The 14,243-nt window shown below is 40.2% G+C and overlaps 1 non-coding gene and 1 pseudogene across 1 annotated transcript; both read right to left on the reverse strand.

Moving 5' to 3' along the window:
• Positions 1-264: 264 nt before the first annotated feature.
• On the reverse strand, positions 265-7,004 carry LOC129138718 (nuclear transport factor 2-like; annotated as a pseudogene).
• A 1,541-nt stretch (positions 7,005-8,545) lies between these two features.
• Positions 8,546-8,709, reverse strand: LOC112207245 (U1 spliceosomal RNA). Its single transcript, XR_002941695.2, has one exon. It is a non-coding gene; the product is annotated as a U1 spliceosomal RNA (small nuclear RNA).
• Between the last annotated feature and the right edge of the window lie 5,534 nt (positions 8,710-14,243).

Below are 14,243 nucleotides of genomic sequence, written 5' to 3' on the forward strand. Positions count from 1 at the left end.
GAATAAAGTGCTGTGGGAATATAGATCAGAAAGCAACTAAGTGTCCCAGAGACAGCTAAGAAAAGCTTCATGTGAGGGTAACATTTTATTTATTTATTATTTATTTGTTTTTAGAGGCAGGATCTCACTCTGTTGCCCAGGCTGGAGTATAGTAGCACAATCATATCATATGAAATCATATCATATGAAATCATATGATTTCATATTGTGAAATCATATCATATGAAATCATATGATTTCATATTGTGAAATCATAGTCCACTGCAGCCTCCAAGTCCTGGGCTCAAGAGGTCCTCTACCTCAGCCTCCCAAATAGCTGTGACTACAGGTGTGCACCACCACAGCCTGCTAATTTTTTTTTCAGAGATGAAAGTCTCACTACCTTGCCAAGCTGGTCTTAAACCACTGGCCTCAAGTGATCCTCCTGCCTCAGCCTCCTGTGTAGCTGAGATTATACGTGTGTTACCAAACCCAGCTTAGGTTAACATTTTAGCAGGATTTTCTAAAGTGAGTATACATTTGCCAAGTGCAGTAGAATGCTGGTAATTCTAGGCATAGGGAACAGGATATGTAAAGACACAGAGATACAAAAAAGAAGTTTTACTTTCAATATGTCTAGAATATTTTGAAAGGAGATACATGTGAATAATGAGACTAGAGACACAGGTAGGGCTTTGTATGCCAAGTTAAATAGTTGCTTTGTTTTGTTTTGTTTTGTTTTGTTTTGTTTTGTTTTTCAGAGATAGGCTGGAGTGCAGTGGTGCTCGTAGCTCACTGGAATCTCCAACTCCTAGGCTCAAGTGATCCTCCTGTCTCAGCTTCCCAAGGCACTAAAACTAGAGTGGGCAGTATTTTTTTTTTATTTATTTAGTACAGATAGCGTCTCATTCTGTCACCCAGGCTGCTCTCAAACCCCTGGCCTCAACTAATCCTCCTACTTCAGCTTCCCAAAGTGCTGGGATTACAAACATGAGCCACCACGCCTGGCCTGTTAAAGAGTTTTATTCTGTAAATAACAGAGAAACAAAAGAGTGGTTTTTAAATTAAGGTAAATTAAGGTAAAATTCACCATTTTAACCACTTTATATTTTTTATTTATTTATTTATTTTAGAGACAGGGTCTTGTTCTGTTGCCAAGACTGGAGTACAGTGGCACAATCATAGCTCACTGAAGCCTCACACTCCTGGTCTCAAGTGATCTTACTGCCTCAGCCTCTCAAGTTGCTGGGATCACAAACCCAAGCTACTGTGCCCAGCTAAGTTTTGTATTTTTACTAGAGACGGCGTTTCACCATGTTGGCCAGGCTGGTCTCAAACTCCTGACATCAAGTGATCCACCAGCCTTGGCCTCCCAAAGTGCTGGGAGTATGGTCGTGAGCCACTGCACCTGGCCAGGAGATCTATTGTACATCATGATGACTATAGTGGCTCCCAGTCATTGGGAGGAAAGGAATGAATAGGTGGAGCACAGAGGATTTTTAGGGCAGTGAAACTATTCTGTATGATACTGTAATGGTAGATACATGTCACTAAACATTTGTTGAAACCCATAGAATATATAATACCAAGAGTGAACCCTAATGTAAACTATAGACCTTGGGTAGTAATGATGGTTCATTGATAGTGACAAATATACCACTCTGGTGTGGGATGTTGATAGTAAAAGAGATTGTGCGTGTGTGGACAGGAAGTATATGGGAACTCTCTATACCTTTTGCTCAATTTTGCTGTGAATCTAAAACTTCTCTAAAAAATAACGTGTATGGCCAGAAGCGGTGGCTCATGCTTGTAATCCCAGCACTTTGGGAGGCCAAGGTGGGTGGATCATGAGGTCAGGAGTTCGAGACCAGCCTGGCCAACATGATAAAACCCCGTCTTTACTAAATACAAAAATTAGCCAGGTGTGGTGGTGCGCGTCTGTAGTCCCAGCTACGCTGGAGGCTGAGGCAGGACAATCACTTGAACCTGGGAGTTGGAGGTTGCAGTGAGCCAAGATCGCACCATTGCACTCCAGCCTGGGCAACAGAGCAAGACCCTGTCTCAAAAAATTAAAATAAATAAAACAATGTAAAACAATAACAACAAAAAATCCTGTATCTTTAAACTTTATCCCCTATGACTCCTTTTTTAGGCCTCCTGCCCTTTTAGGGCAAATTCTCCTGCCTCAGCCTCCCAAGTAGCTTTTTTAGGCCTCACAAAACTTGGTCCATAAAAACCAGTCCATCCCTTTCCTTGCTATCTAGACTGAGAGGCCTAACTCCTCCTCCTTAACTTCGATAAGCCGTCTGAAAAGCCTCTTTAGTACCTCTTCTTTAGTCTCCCTGTGACACTTCAACTCCCGGCAGCCTGCTTTACTCTACCCAGACAAATAACCTAATGACTTATGTCCAAAAGGTGATCTGAACTGATTAAGGAGGAAACTCTTTTTTCTTAGAGATTGTGTCTCACTATGTTGCCCAGGCTGGTCTCAAACTACTGGTCTGAAGTGATTCTCCCACCTCAGCCTCCTGAGTAGCTGGGACTACAGGTGCGTGCCGCCATGCCCAGCTATCTTTTATACTTTACCATCTTCTCTGTTTTCAACTAGCATGGCCTATCTACCTAACCTGTCCATCGTTTTACTATTTTCCAAAAAATTCAAGATTTGAGTCAAACAGAAACATTAAAAATACTAATGGTAAATACTAAGAATGCTAATGTTGGCTGGGCGCGGTGGCTCATGCCTGTAATCCCAGCACTTTGGGAGGTCGAGGCAGGCAGATCACCTGAGGTCAGGAGTTTGAGACCAGCCTGACCAACATGGATAAACCCCATCTCTACTAAAAATACAAAATTAGCTGGGCGTGGTGGCGCATGCCTGTAATCCCAGCTACTCGGGAGGCTGAGGCAGGAGAATTACTTGAACCCAGGAGGCGGAGGTTGCAGTGAGCCAAGATTGCGCCATTGCATTCCAGCCTGGGCAACAAAAGTGAAACTCCATCTAAAAAGTAATAATAATAAAAAGAATGCTCATGTTAAAAGTACTATTCTGGAAGGAAAGTATATTAGTCAGAGTTCTCCTGACTATTATATTATATATATATCCTGAAAGTATATTAGTCAGAGAACCAATAGGATACATATAGATAGATATATGAGAGGGAATTTATTAGGGGAATTGGCACACATGATTATAGAGGCTGAGAAATCCCACAACAGGCCATCTGCAAGCTGGAGACCCCAGGATGCTGATAGCATGGTTCAGTCCAAGTCTGAAGGCCTCAGAACCAGGGAAGCCAATGGCGTGTAACTCTCAGTCGGAGGCCAGAGGCCTGAGAACCGAAGGTTAGGCAGGGAGCACTGGTGTAAGTTCTGGAGTCCAAAGACCGGGGAGACCAGAGTTCTGTTGCCCAAAGCAGGAGACAAATGTATCCCAGCTCCAGCAGATAAATCAACACATTTGCCTTTTTCTCATTTTTTGTTCTCTACAGGTCCCTAACAGATTGAATGATGCCTGCCCACACTAAGGGCAAATCTTCCCCACCTAGTCCACTCAGACTCACACAATCATCTCTTCTGGAAACCCTCACAGACACACTCCAAAATAATGCTTTACCAGGATTCTAGGTGTTCCTTAATCTAGTCAAGTTGACATCTAAAATTAACCATCAGAGAAAATATATAGAAGATCTAATTTCTTACAAACTCAGGAAACAAAAGGGAACTACTTTTCTTCAAATGAGTCTAATTTGCATTCATTATAGCCTGATGTCCAAGAGGCTCTGACCCTTAAACTTCTGTAAGCTGCTCTGACAATAAATAAGTAATTGCATACCTATCTGTGAAGAATAATCCTTCACATGATTCAACTTCCTTCTCATTAACTCTGCTTTCCACTGCCTAATAATAGTGACTATTTACTGAGCTCTAAGTATGTGCCAGGCATCGTGTTGAGTGCTTTATTTTTTAAATTTAATTCTTACAGTAAGTATCAATCCACTTGATAGATGAAGAAGCTGAAGTTTGGAGAAAGTAAGTAATATTTCCATGATCAGGCAGCTAGTACACAGAAGAGCCAGGATTCATTCTTTCAACTATTAAATATTAAAGAAATCTTTTTTTGTTGTTAATAAATTTTTTGTGGTTTTATTGTATCGTCTGAACAAATCAATGTCTGGGCGGTGAGGCAGCTGCTTTCTCCTTCCCTTCTTTGGGTTACTAGAGCAACTTCTCCATAGATTTAAAAAAAAAAAAAAAAACAAAGGACAACCTTTTGCATTACTTAAGTCTTTCCAAGGCATGCGCTGGTACAACACAAACTTCTCCCGTCAGAAGCAACTAGTCTAGTTTCCAAACATCATGCACAACACCTCAGTGGCAGCAGCGCACTGCGCCACCCGCCGCAGCCCTGCTCATTTGTGCATGATATTTGGAGCATCTGGAGGAGTGGGAATAGTATTGGGAAGAGGAGGGAGGAGGAAACAGTATGAGTGCCTGGCTGAGAGGAGGTCAACCGAAGTTGTGCAGGGCAAGCCTGAACATGTCATTGGTGAAAGCATCGTTGATGTTCTTTAATAGGAACATCTGGTGGAAACCCATGATGAGGTCTTCATCCGCCTTAAGCTGACCCACAGCCATGCTGATGATGCAGCTATCTGGCATGGGCTAATGGTCCTGCACCGTGATGCTGTGCTGGATTTTCTGGAACGGAAGGCTAGACAAGTTCTCCACAATCGCAGCTTTCCCTTGGAACTGTTGTCCTTCTCACGTAAGGCATGACGCATCAATGTAAATTGAGCCTAATTGGGTTCTATCGTTATCAAATAACTGGTAGTAATGTTGAATGAAGCTGGATCCAACCTGCTTCCAAATCGGCTTGTCTTCCATTCTGGAGCATCACCCAGCCTCGCGGAGACCCGAGGGGCTGGCATGATGGCGGCAATGGAGGCGGCCAATAAACCTTTAAAATATGATTGGCATCTCTATATAGCCAATATTTCCTTAGAAAAGGGAAATTCATCATAATTAAATTTATATTTATTTAGCTAGTTAGTTATTGCTGAGACAAGGTCTCACTATGTTGCCCAGGCTGATCTCAAACTCCTAGGCTCAAGTGATCCTCCCACCTCAGCCTTCCAAATTGCTGGGATTATAGGCGCAAGCCACCATGCCCAGCCTATAATTAAACTTCTATCCATTTTTAGTATTTTTAGTTTTTTGGGGGTCTTTTTGGGTTTTTTGTTTGTTTTTTGAGACAGATAGATATTCATAGATATTTTCACTCTACTGCCCCGGCTGGAGTGCAGTGGTACCATCATAGCTCACAGCAACCTGAAATTCCTGGGCTCAAGAAATCCTCTAGCCTCAGCCTTCCAAGTAGCTGGGATTACATTAGTGCACCATCATTTCCAGCTAATTTAAAAAGTTTTTTTTAGAAACAGGGTCTCATTATGTTGTCCAGGCTGGTCTCGAACTTCTGACCACAAGCAATCCTCTCACCTCGGCCTCCCAGAGCACTAGGATTACAGGCGTGAGTCACCATGCCTGGCCTTCTATTCATTTTAACTTGAAAGCATACTTCCTTTCTATTTAACCTTGCCTTCATAGATATTTTTATTATAGTTCATTGTAAGCTTCTTCATTTTTGAACTCAAGCCAGGTCCCCACACAGGCTTAGTTCTCCTAGTTCTCTCGGTTTTTATAATTAATGACTACCACTCTACTGACTGTGTCCATAACCCCCGGGGCCTCCTCTCTGTTTTGCTGCTTGTAACCCAGGCCTTAACTTGTCCTCTAGGGTCTAAGATTCATATCTATATTTTTCCACATTCCCCTTTTTTATTATTTTTCTTTCTTGTTCTTTTCTACAGAGCCGGGGGACTACTCACCTGGCTAAACCAGAATGACACAGATTGCCTCATAAACTGGAATTCTGACAGCCCAAGAGCACAATATCCCAGGTCACAAATGACAGGACTGTACAAGCAATAGATTTTTGTGATTTTTTTTTTCTGATGGCTGCTAGAATGAAAAATAAAGAAATATTACATCTCTAAGAGTAACCATTAAATTCCTCCATATTACTTCAGAGTAGAAATCAATTTAATAAGTCCCCAGCATGGTGATAAATAATTTTTCTGCTGTTGTCAACCAATATCAAATATACAGTACTAGTATAGAAACAGCTATAAGGCTCCTTTCCAGCTGATCAACTCCTCTCCTCCACTCCATTGCCAGCAATTATGCACCTCAGTATCCAATTATTCCAATGTTCTTTTATCCTGTAACAAATGGTAGCCAGAACTCAATATGTGCCAGATTATCATCCGGCAATTAATATTCTTAGGGTTTCTTAACTGGAGCTCTACATCTCTGATTCACTCTCATTGTTGCTTTACATTTTCTCTTCTATGCTTCTAGCTATGTATCTTATTTATACAAAGATAAAATTATATCAAATATAGCTAGGGTAATTAAGATGGAACCCTCACACTAAAGCAGATCCTGAGTAGTCCTATATATATTGTGGGTTGCAAATGGTCCTGGAAAAGAATATAAAAAGGTCATTCCAAAAAGTCAGTACATGTTTTTAGAGATGAGTTCTCACTCTGTCACCCAGCCTGGAGTGCAGTGGTGCAATCACAGCTTACTGCAGCCTCAAATTCCTGGGCTCAAGTCATCCTACTGCCTCTGTCTCCTGAGTAACTGGGACTACAGGCACACACCACCATTCCCAGCATCAATACATTTTTTTAGGCTCCAATTTTCTAATTACAAATAGATCAAAAATTCATCAAGTATACTGGATACAGCCCAAGGAAAAATCTGTTTGATACTAAACTGCATTCTTACCAAAATTATGATCTATAGTCAACTTTAATTCTATTGGTGGCATTAATAATTTATCACACATACCAATTTCACATTTGTCATAGTCACAGTATTCCAAAGCTGTCAAATTACTTCCCAGCTACCAATATCAGTTCCCAAATTTCACTGAGATCTAAACAAAACAATTTCAAAAAGTTTCCTTAGTTTACTGTCTAGAGAAATATATATATAATATAATATATATATTATATATATAATTATATATACAATATATATATATTATATATAATATATATATAATATAAATTATATATATTATATATATAATATTATATATATATAATATATATTATATATATATATAATATATATTATATATATAATATATATTATATATATAATATAATATATATTATATATATAATATAATATATATTATATATATAATATATATATATTATATATATAATATAATATATATTATATATATAATATATATATATTATATATATAATATAATATATATTATATATATAATATAATATATATTATATATATAATATAATATATATTATATATATAATATAATATATATTATATATATATATATATATTTTTTTTTTTTTTTTTGAGATGGAGTCTCACTCTGTCGCCCAGGCTGGAGTGCAGTGGTGCGATCTCGGCTCACTGCAAGCTCCACCACCCAGGTTCATGCCATTCTTCTGCCTCAGCCTCCCAAGTAGCTGTGAGTACAGGCACCCGCCACCATGCCCGGCTAATTTTTTGTATTTTTAGTTGAGACGGGGTTTCACCATGTTAGCCAGGATGGTCTCGATCTCTTGACCTCGTGATCTGCCCACCTTGGCCTCCCAAAGTGCTGGGATTACAGGAGTGAGCCACTGCACCTGGCCAGGAATAATATTTTTAACAATAATGACTCTAGTTATGTTCTGGATTCCAACTAATCACATAGATTCCAATATTATCTTTTTCTCATACAACTAATTGCACCCTATGCTTGAGCCAAAACTAGCCACCATTCCCTAAAACCTTCCAGCTTTTGGTCATGCCCATCCATTCAGCCTCTATCTCATCTTCTTACCTGAACTCTGGTCATCCCAAACCATGAACTGTGCTGCTATTTCCTCCCTGGCAAAGCTCTTCATTTGAGGCTCTTCTTTTCTTTCTTTCTTTCTTTCCTTTCTTTCCTTTCTTTTCTTTCTTTCTTTCTTTCTTTTCTTTCTGACAGTGTTCCTGCTCTATGTTGCCCAGGCTGGCCTCGAACTCCTGGGGCTTGAGTGGTCCTCCCACTTCAGCCTCCCAAGTAGCTGGAATTACAGGTGCACAAACCATGCCCAGCTGAGGCTGTTCATTTTCCTTTGCTCATATCTCCCCATAAGTCAAGATCAGGTTATCATCTTCTTGTATCTTCTTCACTGGATCCCCAAGGTATTATTTTACCATCTTACCTCAATAACCTCTTTCTTCAAAGTTCATAATACTCAATTTTATGACCCTCTCAATGTTAAATGTCAATCTCCAAGTCTCCCCCCAACATTCACTGAGGACTTCAGTACCAACTGTTTTCCTTGTCTCTTCTCATCCTGAAAGTCTTCATTATCCCCCTTGATGATATAACACCCAAACCTCATGGATCCTTGACATAACCTATTCTAACTTCTTCATCTCCATTCCATTTCAATAATCCATTTCTTTTTTTTTTTTTTTTTTTTTTTAGCGGAAAGCACAAACTCAGTCTCCCACTACCACACATTATGCAGTTGAGTTTCCTGTATTTGGGGAAATCACAGGGGCCAACACACCCAGAGTGCAATGGATGGGCCTCACCCTGAGAAAACCACCTTTGTGATCATGGTATCTCCCCTGCCAGGTATCAATTATTTGTTTCTGGAGTGACACTTGGAATGGCTCTACTTCCAAAACCAAACACAGAGGGTCCACTCTCAGAACTACTTGTTGTTCTACTTCTCTTAAACCTTATACTCCCTGAATTTACCCTTAAACTGCCTCAAGGCCTTTAATTCATTAACCCTCTTGCCTATTTTCCAAAGCCATCACGTACTTTTGGGTTTTTTGGGTTTTTTTGGCGGGGGGTCTCAAATTCCTTTATTTAAAAAAAATTTATTTCCACAGGTTTTTGGGGAACAGGTGGTGTTTGGTTACACGAGTAAGTTCTTTAGTAGTGATTTATGAGATTTTGGTGTACTCATCACCCGAGCAGTATACACTGCACCATATTTGTAGTCTTTTATCCCTCACCCCCTTCCCACCCTTTCCCCCTGAGTCCCTAAAGTCCATTGCCATCATGTACTTTTGGACTGCATTTCCTTGTCTACTTAGGAAAGAGTCCATGGACAGTGAGACTTCAATAACAGTAACCAACACTCCCTATTCTCCTATCCCCTTGATTTTCCACCATCCCTATTATGTCAATTCTCACCCACAAATCAACCAAACTATTTATATTCTCCATTCCTGCTTACAAAGTACTGCTGAGTAAAATTATATACTCCTGGTCACCAGCTTCCCTTCCATCCTCCACTCCTAACAGAATGTTCTTTTTTTAAAGTTGGCAAATAAAAAGTATATATATTTATGGTATACAATATGATGTTTTGAAATATGTACACATTGTGGAATGGCTAAATTGAGCTAATAAGTAACATATGCATTACATCACATACTTTTTTGTAGTAAGAACACTTAAGAATGATCTTTTAAAACATAAATTAGTGGCCGGGTGCAGTGGCTCACGCCTGTAATCCCAGCACTTTGGGAGGCCAAGGCAGGCAGATCACCAGGTCAAGAGATCGAGACCATCCTGGCCAACATGGTGAAACCCCATCTCTACTAAAAATACAAAAATTAGCTGGGCGTGGTGGCATGCGCCTGTAATCCCAGCTACTCAGGAGGCTGAGGCAGGAGAATCATTGAACCCAGGAGGCGGAGCTTACAGTGAGCCAAGATCGGGCCACTGCACTCCAACCTGGTGACAGAGTGAGACTCCATCTCAAAAAAAAAAAAAAAAAACCATAAATTAGGCCGGACTTCTGGAATGGCAGAGGAACTCAGCAAATCCTCTCTTCCTTAAAACAATGATAAAACTGGATTAAGAAGCAATTAAGAAAACCTGTGGAACCTTTGGCTAAGAACAGTGGGAGACTACGGGGCTGCTTCCATCTCCCCCACTCCCACTAGGTCCCCTGGAGCTGATTTTACAACGAAAGTCAAGGCAAGCCATAAAAAAATAACAATTTAGATGCTGGAGGGGAATTACTTCATAAAGAACGAGCACCAAAAAAGTCCTATGCCCAGGGGTGTTTAAAACAATAGCAAACTCAATTTCATACAGACACGGGAAGCCAAAATCGCAGTTACCTGAAGTTACAATATTGGTTGGAGCAAGCAACAGAATAGCAGATCTGCCAGAAGTTTACAGAGAGATCCAGAAAACAGGACAGTAATAGTGGGGCTTGATAAGCACCTTCAAGGCCCTGGTTGTCTAGGAGGCTGTGTGCATGTGCAAGGCTACACTGAAGTTCAAGGTACCAGAGAGGGGCCTAGTTATTTACATTTCATTGGCTGAATGTGAGGCCTTGCACAGGCACAGGCACAGGACATGAGAAGGCCTATCAGGAAGTAAAAGTCATGGAGGACATGTAAACTCTCCAAACTTTGAATGTGTTTCCCAACCCACACACAACTTCGTCAGCAAAGGGCAGAAGACATATTGGCCCAAGGTGTTTAAGGAAAACCTCCAGCAAATTATTGGCTGACCACTAAGTTATCCTGACCCAGATATGATACCTAGGAAGCCATGCTTAGAAATGAAAAAAATATATATTATTTTATTTTATTTTATTTTTTGAGACAGAGTCTCGCTCTGTTGGCCAGGCTGGAGTGCAGTGGCACAATCTTGGCTCACTGCAACCTCCGTCTCCTGGACTCAAGCAATTCTTCTGCCTCAGCCTCCCAAGTAGTTGGGATTACAGGCATGTGCCACCAAGCCCGGCTAATTTTTGTATTTTTAGTAGAGACAGGGTTTCACCATGTTGGCCAGGCTGGTCTCCAACTCCTGACCTCAGGTAATCCGCCCACCTCGGCCTCCCAAAGTGCTGGGATTACAGGTGTGAGCCACGGTGCCCGGCCAATTTTTTTTTTAACTGAGCAAAAGTCTGGGTACGGTGGCTAATGCTTGTAATTCCAGCACTTTGGAAGGCTGAGGCAGGAGGATCGCACGAGGCCAGAAGTTCAAGACCAGCCCAGGCAACATAGGGAGACCCCGTCTCCACAAAAAATAAAAATAAAAATTAGCTGGACATGGTGGCATGTGCCTGTGGTCCCAGCTACTTGGGAGGCTGAGGCGGTAGGATCACTTGAGCCCAGGAGATCGAGGCTGCAGTGAGCTGTGATCATACCGCTGCACTCCAGCCTGGGCAACAGAATGAGACCCTGTCTCAGAAGGACAGGAGGGGAGGAGGGGAGGAGGGGAGGAGGGGAAAAGAGGAAAGGAGAAGAGGACAAGAGAGGAGAAAGAAAATACAACAGAGGGGTGGAGGGGGATGGGGCAAAAAAAAAAAGAGAAAAAAAGGAAAGCTTCAACAATCATTAGGGAGTGGGGATCAGAACGCTGAGCTTAACATTTTGAGGAACTGCCAGACTTTTCCAAAGTAGCTACACTCATTAGGATGTCTATCATAAAAATGAGAGACAATAAGTAAGTGTTGGCAAGGGTGCGGAGAAAACTGAAACCCTCATACTCTGCTGGTGGAAACGTAAAATGGTACAACCAATGTAAAAAGCCTGTGCTTTGGAAAACAATGTACCAGTGCCTCAAAAGGCTAAACATTAGAGTTACTCTATGACCCAAAAAGTGGAAACAACCCAAAATGTCCATCAACTGACGAATGGATAAACAAAGTGTTATATATCCATACAATGGAATATTATTCACCCGTAAAAAGAAGTGAAGTACTGATACATGCTATAACGTGGATGAACCTTGAAAACACTATGCTAAGTGAAAGAAACCAGACACAAAAGACCACATATTATATGATTCCATTTATATGAGATGTCCAGAGTATGCAAATTCATAGAGACAGTAAGTAGATTAATGGCTGCCAGGGGCTGAGGGCAGGGGGAAATGGAAAGTGCGTGCTAATGGGTATAGGGTTTCTTTTTGGTGTGAGGGAAATATTTTGGAATTAGATAGTGGTGATAGTTGAAACACCTTGTGAATATATTAAAAACCACTGTGTTATACACTCTAAAATGATGAATTTTATGGCATGTGAATTATATTTCAAATTTTAAAAACACCTAGTGCTGAGTGAAAGCAAAAGGCTATATAGCACATGATTTCATTTACATAAAATATCTAGAAAAGGCAAATCTACAGACAGCATATTAGTGGTTGCCTGGGGCTACAGATAGGAAGCAGGATTGACTGCAAAAGTGTATAGGGGATCTTTTAGTTTGATGGAAATGTTTTAAAACTGGATTGTGGACATAGTTGCACAACTCTATAAATTTACTAAAAAGTTTTGAATTGTATATTTAAAATAGGTGAATTTTATGCTATGTAAATTAAACTTTAATAAAGCTGTTTTAAAAAAAAGAGAGAGAGAATATAAATCAACTAGGACTCCTTGGAGAAATAGCAAGTCTGAGGCAGGAACTATATAAGCCTTGTGCCAGGAATCAAGCAAGCTATGGAACACTAATGAGTCATGTCAGGAACATACAGGAGGCAACGCATTGGCAAAAGATGGTAAAAATTGAGTATTAACAAGAATAATGAATGCAGTCAATTAAAACCCATTGAATACATTTTTTAATTTTTAATTTTTATGGATACATAAATAGATATACATATTTATTATAGGGTACATGTGATAGACATTTTTTAAAGGGTGGTTAATAAAGACAGGGAAATAACAAACATATACAACTCATTGGATATCATTGAAAGTAAGTAGAGCACCAACTCTTTACTCTGAAAATTGGTAATTAAGGAAAGAATTAATCATGTCTCCTGCCTTCCCTGTAGGAGTAACACAATAGTCCTAGTTGATGAGGGAAAGTTTACTTTCAGAAGAATTCCAACTAGTTAATGTGGAAAACAAAATTAAGGAATCACTATTTTGAAACTACTAGTGAAATGATTAATTCCACCAATGGTCATAACAGATTAAACTATTAGATGAAAAGTTGACGGGAAACATAATGAAGGAGTCAGGCAGGGCGTGGTTGCTCACGTCTATAATCCCAATACTTTGGGAGGCTGAGGTGGAAGGATCACTTAAGCCCAAGAGTTTAAGACCAGCCTGGGCAACATATAGAGATCTTGTCTCCACACACAAAAAAATAAATAAATAAACAAATAAATAAATAAATAAATAAAATTTAAAAATTAGCCAGGGCTGGGCGCAGTGGCTCACACCTATAATCCCAGCACTTTGGGAGGCTGAGGCGGGCAGATCACTTGAGGCTAAAAGATCAAGACCAGCCTGGCCAACATGGTGAAACCTCATCTCTACTAAAAGTAAAAAATAAATTAAAAAAAATAGCAGGGTATGGTGGCACACACCTGTAATCCCAGCTACTCAGGTGGCTGAGGCAGGAGACTCACTTGAACCTGGGAGGCGGAGGTTGGCACTGCACTCCAGCCTGGGTGACAGAGTGAGACTTTGTCTCAAAATAATAATAATAATAATTAGCCAGGCAGGGTGGTGCATGCTTGCAGTTCTAGCTATTCAGGAGGCTAAGACAGGAGGATCACTTGAGCCAGGAGATCAAGACTGCAGTGAGCTATGATCACGCCACTGCACTTTAGCCTGGTGACAGAGCAAGACTACATTTCTAAAAATAATAATAATAAGTTAAATAAAATAATGAAGGAATCCAGATGTTACTCATTTATTAAAAATGGAATGGATGTGTGCCTCCAGATGTGATTCAAAGTGAAATACACAGTTACCCCTGTTAAATATTATTGACCAAATGAAGAAAGTTGAATCTGAATATCATCAAGCTTCTAAAGCTAACTTCCATTATAGAAAAATGTGGGATATAGAGGAATAAAGTAAATGACAGCATAAAAAAGAAAACAAACATATCTAAAATGTGGGATATTCTACAGGACCACTGATTCACTTTCTGCAACAAGCCAATGGCTTGACAAAGAAAATGTGAGGCATAGACTGCTCTCAATTAAGAGAGACTGGCTGGGCATGGTGGCTCATGCCTGTAATAGCAGCACTTTGAGAGGCTGAGGCAGGAGGATCTCTTGAAGCCAGGAGTTCAAGACCAGTCCTGGCAACATAGTGAGACCTTCCCATTTCTACAAAAAAAAAAGAAAAATTAAAAAAACAATTAGCTAGGCATCATGATGTGCACCTGTAGTTCCA

Source organism: Pan troglodytes, chromosome X (assembly GCF_028858775.2).
Source record: "Pan troglodytes isolate AG18354 chromosome X, NHGRI_mPanTro3-v2.0_pri, whole genome shotgun sequence".
In the NCBI taxonomy this organism is placed as follows: domain Eukaryota; kingdom Metazoa; phylum Chordata; class Mammalia; order Primates; family Hominidae; genus Pan; species Pan troglodytes.